This window comes from Morus notabilis, unplaced genomic scaffold, assembly GCF_000414095.1.
Source record: "Morus notabilis unplaced genomic scaffold, ASM41409v2 Scaffold238, whole genome shotgun sequence".
Taxonomy (NCBI): Eukaryota; Viridiplantae; Streptophyta; class Magnoliopsida; order Rosales; family Moraceae; genus Morus; species Morus notabilis.
In genome coordinates, this window is record NW_010364717.1 from 357856 (window position 1) to 367082 (window position 9227).

Here is a 9227-nt window from a genome sequence, read left to right on the forward strand (position 1 = left end):
TCTGAACTTTAATTAAATTCATTATGAACATTACTTTTTGATTATTATCCTTAAACATTATCCTCTCGTATATAACACTTATATACAATGTTTAAGGTTACATAAATAATCACGAAATTTTCATTGATATTCATAAAATATTCATAAATATATGCACATAAAATAATGAATAAACTCTTTTATTAAATAAATAATAAATATCCTATTACATCTTATGCTTCTAGGACACCATTCCCAACATATGCATGAACTATAGGAAGCTCAACAAGGCCACCAGAAAGGATCATTTCCCTCTCCCCTTTATCGATCAGATGTTGGATAGATTGGCGGGGAAGGTGTATTATGGCTTGTTGGATGGATATTCTAGATATAATCAGATTGCTATTGTACTGAAGGATCAGCATAAGACCACGTTTACTTGTCCATTCGGCACATTTGCTTTTAGAAGAATGCCATTCAGCCTTTGTAATGCTTCAACAACTTTTCCGCGATGCATGATGGCTATCTTTACTAATATGGTGGAGAAATACTTGGAGGTATTCATGGACGACTTCTTAGTTTTTGGGGAAAATTTTGATAATTTTCGCATTAACTTGGCCAAAGTCTTGAAGAGATGTGAAGAGACTTAGTCCTCAATTAGGAAAAATGCCACTTTATGGTCAATGATGGGATAGTGTTGGGACACAGAGTTTCAAAGAATGGCCTTGAGGTTGAAAAAGCAAATATCGCTATAATAAAGAAGCTACCACCGCCGACCAATGTAAAAGGACTTAGAAGTTTCCTTGGTCATGCTGGATTTTGTCAAAGATTCATTAAGGATTTTTCAAAGATTTTCAAGCCTCATTGTAATTTATTGGAGAAGGACAGCTAATTCGATTTTGATAAGGCATGTACGACAGCGTTTATGGAGCTCAAAAAATGACTTATCTCAGCACTAATCATTGTGGCACCAGATTGGTCCCTACCGTTTGAAGTCATGTACGATGCAAGTGACTGGGCTGTGGGAGCTTTTTTGGGGCAGCGAAAGAGCAAAGTATTTCACTCCAACTACTATGTCAGCAAGACACTCTCAGGGGCTCAATTAAACTACACAGTGACAGAGAAGGAACTACTGGTAGTTGTTTTCACCTTTGACAAATTACGAGTCTACCTGATAAGAACAAAGGTCACTATTTTCACAGACCATCCGGTCATCAAATACTTAGTTGAGAAGAAGGATGCCAAACCTCGATTAATCAGATGGGTGCTCCTCTTACAAGAATTTGATTTGGAGATCAAAGTACAAAAAGGAACCAAGAACTAAATGGATGATCACTTGTCCAAGTTAGACAGAGCTAACGAATGAACATCTCTAGATATTATAAAGGAAGTGTTCCCTGATGAACAGTTATTTGTCGCAACATAGTTATGAGCACCTTAGTACGCTAATTTTGCAAATTATCTAGTAACTGGGTTGCTTCCGCCGGATCTGACTAGCCAACAAAGAAAAAAAATTTCTTCATGATGTCAAGCTATATTACCAGGATGAGCCCTATTTGTATAAACAATGTGCTGACCAACTTTTGAGAAAATGCATACCTGAGGAAGAGGTGGAAAGCATTCTTCACGGGTGTCATTCCTCTCCTTATGGTGGCCATTATGGAGGCATGAGGACTACCACAAAGATTTTGCAATCAGGGTTCTATTGGCCTTCAATTTTTAAAGATGCTCATGCATTTGCATTGAGGTGTGACCAGTGCCAAAGAACTGGAAACATATCAAAAAGACAGGAAATGCCTTTGAATAACATCCGAAAAGTAGAACTTTTTGATGTTTGGGGAATGGATTTTGTGGGCCCCTTTCATGTATCTTTCAGCAATCAGTATATTCTTGTGGTTGTTGACTATATGTCAAAGTGGGTGGAGGCAGTTGCTTTACCCACAAATGATGCCAAGGTGGTGCTGAAATTCTTACAAAAGCACATCTTCACTCGTTTGGGAACCCCTTGAGCCATCATCAGCGATGAAGGAACTCACTTTTGTAATAAATACTTGGGACAAATGCTGGCCAAATATGGTGTGAAACACAAGGTCGCCATAGCCTATCACCCTCAAACCAGTGGCCAGGCCGAAATATCAAATAGAGAAATCAAGAGGATACTCGAGAAAATAGTGAACCCAACTCGTAAGGATTGGTCGATGCATTTGGATGATGCACTGTGGGCCTTTCGAACAGCATTAAAAACACCATTGGGAATGTCACCATATAAACTGGTTTATGGAAAAGCTTGCCCCTTGCCTGTAGAGTTGGAACATAGAGCTTTTTGGGTTCTCAAGAAATTAAACCTTGATTGGCAGGCAGCTGGGTAGAACAGACTATTACAATTGAATGAGCTGGATGAATTCAGGCTGCAAACTTATGATAATGCAAAGCTCTACAAAGAGAAGGTCAAACGGTGGCATGACAAGAGGATTCTAAGTAGAATATTTGAACCAAGGCAGTAAGTTCTTCTGTTTAACTCAAGACTGAAGCTTTTCCCTGGAAAGCTAAAATCTAGGTGGTCAGGTTTATTCATGGTATCCACGGTTTTTCCCCATGAAGCAGTGGAGTTGCAAGAAACTCACTGTGGAAGAAAATTTTTGGTGAATGGCCAGCGGATCAAGCATTATTTGGGAGGTCCTATGGATCACTGCAAGACTTCCATCATCTTGCAGGAGGCATAAATCATGGAAGTAGTCAGGCTGATGACTAAAAAATAAGCACTTTTGGGTGGCAACCCAAGGATTGTTTTCATTTATTTTTGTTTTAGTTTTGTTGTTTTGCCTTTGTATTTTAGCTTTTGTGTGTGGTTTATTAGTTGTTAGAATTAATTTTAGAGTTTAATCTTATGCAGAGGATTTAGATGATAGTAAGTTGTCCAGAATGCTATGACTATGCTGTAGGATTTTAGGCAGCAAGTAAAAAAAAATGAAAACTCGCTCAGCATGTTCAAAAAACAAAACCGCACCATCTTTCTCTCCCACTCAACCACATGTCCCCGTTACCTCCTGAATCCCTAATTTCACCAAACCACTTGTGCCCTTCTTTTCATTTTTCAAACACCCCACTCACTTTCTCCACTCCCCCATTCACGGCCGCCATTCATCTTCTCCCTCTCATCACTGCCGCACCCTTGCACTCTCTGCCATCCCCATCTATATCTCCACTAGAGCCTCACCTATCCCTTGTATCTTCAGCAAGGCACAGTGCATCTTTAGTTTGGGAAAAGAGCAAGCCGCGGCCACAAAGACAAAATTTTCCTTAAGGTAGGGGTGATTTGTTCTTTTCTCATTGTTGTCTGTGTTGACTAGTGAAATATACTTGGATGTGTTAAGATTTGAGGTATTTACTGTCATCACCGTGAGCAAGCTCCAAGAGTTGAAAAAAGTGTAGATTTCCATGTGGTTAGAGGCATAGCATTTCTAGGCTTTGAGGAGTTGGGTACGACTAGGAGGAATTAGTTCTCGGGTTGTGAAGACAAAAAGGGTGGTCATTGTTCAATTTTTTTTTTCTTTTTTTTTTTTTTTTGCTACCACCACAACATGCCATTCAAGAGCAAAGTGAGGAAGGGGAAGGCTGTGCCTGTGAGGACTGAATCAGACAATTCAGAAACACATTATGAACTGGAGAATCAGATTATGGAGTGGTTTGTCTCTTCCTAAGCTTTAGACAGGTTCACCACGTGCACAAACTCACGGGCTCTACATATGGAGAAGGGGTTTGTCTACATGCGAAGAAGCACTTTGGGTTACCCAGATTTCGTTCACTCAGTCATCGAGAAACATGCATGGCAAACTTTCTGCTATCGTCAACCTGCTATAGTGACTCAGTTGGTGCAAGAATTCTACACAAACTACAATGCAACTACACTAGAATCAATGTTTGGACAAGACCACTGGGTTCCACTCACGTCTGCAAAAATTAACATAATTTACAATCTGCCAGATATAGAAGATCATTTCCAATAATTTGCTGAGGGGATGGATAAGGAGCAGCTTGATGAAATTCTTCACACACTATATATGGAGGATGCTGAGTGGACAAAGGCCACCCGTGGTTCCATGACAATCCTTCGGAGGCTTCTCAAGCCAAGACCAAAAGTTTGATTCCATTTCTTGAAATTCCGACTAATGCCCTCCTCCCATGATCATGTGGTGCACAAAAAGATGGTTATCCTTCTCTACAATATTATTGAAGGTAGGGACATTAATGCGGGCAAACTCCTCCAACAACCAATCAGAGTTTGTGTAAGGCGGAACAATGGTAGGTTATGGTTCCCATCTCTTATCACTTAGTTATGCATAGCACATGTGGTGCACGTGCTGCCATCACCACGCTCTTGCAGGATGATACACAACCTGAGGTGGAAGCGAGCTGAGCACCTAAACATGCCGTACCTAGCACACCAGCTTTCAAGCAGCCTAGCAATGATTTGGCAGTAGGTTTCTGCCACTTGGAGCAAAGATTGAGTCACATGGAGGTCCTGCAATATGAGTCTTTATAGCAGATGTGAAAGTTCTGGAAATATGAGAAGCAGTGAGACTTGGCTCTCCATAAACATTTCAGAGCCAACTCTAATAGATTCCACTCCTTTTCAGAATTTCCTCAGCATTTATGTGACTCATCCTCTGATGCTGATGAACGTCGTGATGAGGAAGAAGTGGTTGTTGTCCTTCCCAGCTCCACACCAGTAAAGCCATAAGAACCAAAAGTCACTGCCTCTGTGAGGTGAGCAGATAAAGGAAAATCAGTTACTCTAGTGCCATCGTCTCAGCGATTGAGGTTGTGTAGCACCTCAAAGCGATTTTGAAGAGGAGCGCAGTTGTAACACCCCCCTAATATGGCTCTAAATTATCCAATTAGTCATACTAAGTAGTGTTACTTCTTAACCTTTTCTTAAATTAACCTAACATGTTATACGTATTAAGTATAAAAATATAGGCAAATATAATCTTTTTAAACTTCTTAACAAGCAAAGATAATCAAAATATATATAATATACTCGAACAGGCTCGCCAAACATATACAATATAATACATCTATAAAAAAAAGCTCAGCCTTATACTATGTATATCCCCACAGGCTGACACAAACCTTAAGTACAATGAGGACCTCTAAATACAGGTCAGTTTGTCCATATACACCTATCTCAGTCCTCAGGTTTGCGCCAGCCAACCATCTAGTCCATAACTAATGCTGAGATGTACCCTCATCTGCATCACCATAAAAATAAGTGAGCTAAAGCCCAGAAAGTAGAATAATGCATGATATAGCAACAATGAGAATATGCATGAGCTCATGACTTGTTAACGTCATACATTTTAACTTTTCATTAATTCTTTTATCTTATGTGCACAATTACTTAGACGGGGTGGTATCCCAGATACCTCATCGGACCTTGCGGCCACAACATAGATAACATCGAAATGCCGTCATGTGGGGCAAAACACATTTTTCACATTTAAAACCAATTCTTCCTCGTGATCATCGAGGAAGCATCCCACACCACAACTCTCTATTGAGACAAAGGTCCTTCGACCTAGTGATCACAAATTATATTATAAAATTTCATCACGTGGGGATAATTATAATAAACACAAATCCTTCCCCGTGATCATCGGAGAAGCTTCCCACGCTGCGAGAGGTCCGGTAGTCTCCTTGGAGACACAAAACCCGTCAAAAACTACAAAACCATCATTTAACTCTCTCTTCACTTTTAATACTCATTCTTTTCATTTCATGTTCAATGGTACATATCTTTACATCATGTCATGCATGCATGGTTATGCTAACATCAATAACACATGTCTCATATACTCACATATCACAACTTTAAGTCACATAGTATATGCACGACTTTTATGGTGACACAGGTAATATTCTACTTACCTCGAGCCTTAGAACTGATATTCAGGCTCTCTGGTATCCTCTCAGGGAATCCGGTGTTCCAGTCATCTGAAATATTGAGTATTTCAACTAACATCATCACCCGACCAACAATCACTAACAATTATGTATTAAGGAGCTCATTTTCCTAATTTTTAATAATTTTTTGTAAATATTTAAATAATTAAAATAATATTTTAAATAATTATTTTAAGTGAAAATCATAAAAATAGGGGTTTACAGGACTCAGACGCAAGAAACAGCACCAAAAACGGACTCCGGGGCCCTGAAAACCCTTGACTAGGTCACGTCCTGGCCGAGCAGCCCCAAGGGCGTACCTGGCTGGGCGCCCCTGCCTGTCTGCGCAGGCATGGGTATGCCCGTGTGGCCTGCAGCACACACCCACAGGGCCAGGCGTGTGCCTGGTGTGGCTTGGTGCACGGGCAGCACTAAAACATGGCCTAACTCTCTCATTTTTTATCTAAATTAAGTCAAATTTTTTTAAAAAAATTTTGGCAGAGTTTTCCTTTCATTTTAACACTCCCTAAAGCATAAAAACACATGTTTTACAACTTAAAAAAATTTAAATTCACTAAAATTCAAAAAAAATCTTGAAACCACAAATTCATCTAATACCACAAACTGGACCAACCTCAGGTTTTAGTTTATAACTCCCAAATCAAATTGAATTTACAAAACTATGTTTGTGGCATTTAGTTAACATATAAATGAGCCTGCCTTGAGAAATTCAGATGAAAAGAAGCTTTCTTGCCTAGGTAACCATGTAGAAACCTGAACCGGTTTTGAAACAGTCCTGTTTCTGGACAGCTTCCACAAACGAACCTCAAACCACCACTTTCCTATTGAATTTGATTATACCCTTTTATGGAGATCCTCCTGACATATAAGAGACCATGTGGTTCAAATATTATAGTCTAATTCAAAGGAAAAACCTTGAACAGAACAGAACAGTACTGAATACCTAAACAGTGGCTTATCTTAGCCCAGTTTAAGTTTTCTTGCAATTAAGCACCCAAAACTTACTAAACCACCAAAGATTTCTCTTATTCTCACTTGAGACTTAATGGAAATGGAGTTTTTCAGAGGTTGAGAGTCGGAATTAGAGCATTTAGGGCTGATAGCTTAAGCTACTTGCTTAATAAACTTTTTAAACAACCTAGCAACCACGTTAAGTACTTCACCATGAAGTACTCTCACCTAAGCTACCCTTGTGTCAAATTTCCAGCAGCTAACTTCTTTCTTTAAAGTGTAAAACACTTATACAAAAGCCCAAGTACACCTTAAGTCATAACCTATCATTTTTCTTACCAAATCAAGCGTATGTGCTCGTACCGATTTCTTGTATGTTATAGATGTCATCTACAAATCTTAAACCATTCAAATCAAAACTTTACACCAATATTTCTAAAAGCTTCCATACCTTATAAAACATGCCCTAATGAACTTCTAAAGCAACAATAACCGCCAAAAACCCTAATCTAGGCTCAAAAGCCCAAACGCTGAAAATTGTGTCAAACTAGGGTTTCTAAAGTAGTCCCACCCTATAATTCATGTGGAACTCACGTCAACCCTTCGTAATAAATCTTATCCACTTATATACTCATTATAAAATGTGCCTTACTATATTATGGTCTATTCACCCAACAAAACGCATACTAAACCTTCCCGTTACATCTAAAGTCGACCGTTTTTACTCATTTTTTATGCTTTTAAAATATTTGAGCTCCGCTACCTACCAAGTTCCATATGAAATCATCCTTAAACTTCTTTTCCTTCATTCCCACTTACCAGATTCACCTTCAAGGAAACTTGTAACTTATGAATACAATATAAACATTTAACACTAAATGCACATTATCAACCTGATCATGCACCTTGATGACAGATAAAACATATAACTCATATGCATATAAACGTAAAATCATGCAATGTATTGGCCAACTAGTATGTGAGAAATCTGGGCATCACAACAGTAGCAGCTTTGAACACATAGGGAAGCCTTTCATCACATACTTTACTTGCTGCAGTGTGGTTTTTGTTCTGTTCTGATTTGTTTTGCTATTTGGTTTTATGATTTTTACTTGTGCATTATCTTTCTTCACTTTCATTTTGCATTTTCTTATGTTTTCTAGTTTTGTGCATGAATTTCTTGCACTCATGATGATTCAGCTGGATTTAGGCATAGTTTTTAGAAAAACATGATTTCCACCAAGTTTTGTCCTTAACTTCTTACTTATTGTCTTCTTCCATATTTGTGTTTTGTCTTCATTTGAGCACTTAGCCTAGTGTTATTGTTTCATTGAACTTCTAGAGAACAATTGTTTAAATGTGTTTTATTCTTAGGTCTCACAAACTCTAGAACTTACTTGATGCACTCTTGAGGCGAAATCCTAGATAAGCACTTTACCAAGCAAGTAAGTTAGGCCATATTTTGTCACGCCCCCCAAACGGGGTGGGTGACGTGGAGCTCGATTAGGGATTAATAAAGCAGATTCCCAGACCGGGCCCCACACTTAACTACATTAAAATATAAATGAATTACAGAATCCCGGAGCCTCTGACACACAGGGCTCCACCCCACAGGACATACAGTATCGTACATACATGCACATGTAAATAATCAATTACAATAGACATCATCCACAGTCTAGTAAATCCAATATTAAATAGGTTTACATAATTTCTCAAATTCCTTACATTTGTTCAAGAGGATAAACTCAATCCTCACTTGATCCAACAGTAGCAACTCCAGCTACCCTGCACCGCTCCTCGAGTCTCCTGGGAGGGGTTTAACATTTAAAATATAAAACGTGAGCGAAAGGCCTAGTAGGATATAATTTGAAATATTAAAATAAATGAGCGCATGAATGAATAATTGAATACATAAATAAAATAAGACATTCAGTCCCGACAGAACAGCCGGAACCTCACATCCTTTTTCTCAAAGGAAATATAACTGAAAATAACCATATTACAGGCTTCAGCAAGTAATTAGTACAAATTACTTACCTAACCAAGTGCCTCGCCTACCCGGACCGGTTTCGGGTTCTGCCCCCGAGGATGCACTCTCCACATCCTATCTAGGCTTACAGCAATAGACTCTATTACCAGTTCACAAGATCTCTTATCTTAAGAAATCATCCATTTAACATTATGAAATCATCCATTTAACATTATGAAATCATTCATATGACCCCACAACTACTCAAGCCGCGGGCCCCATGACTGGACAAGCCATGAGGATCCATGACTAAACAAGCCATAGTTTTCAAAGAGTTTTTCTTTCATAAACCAATCCATTT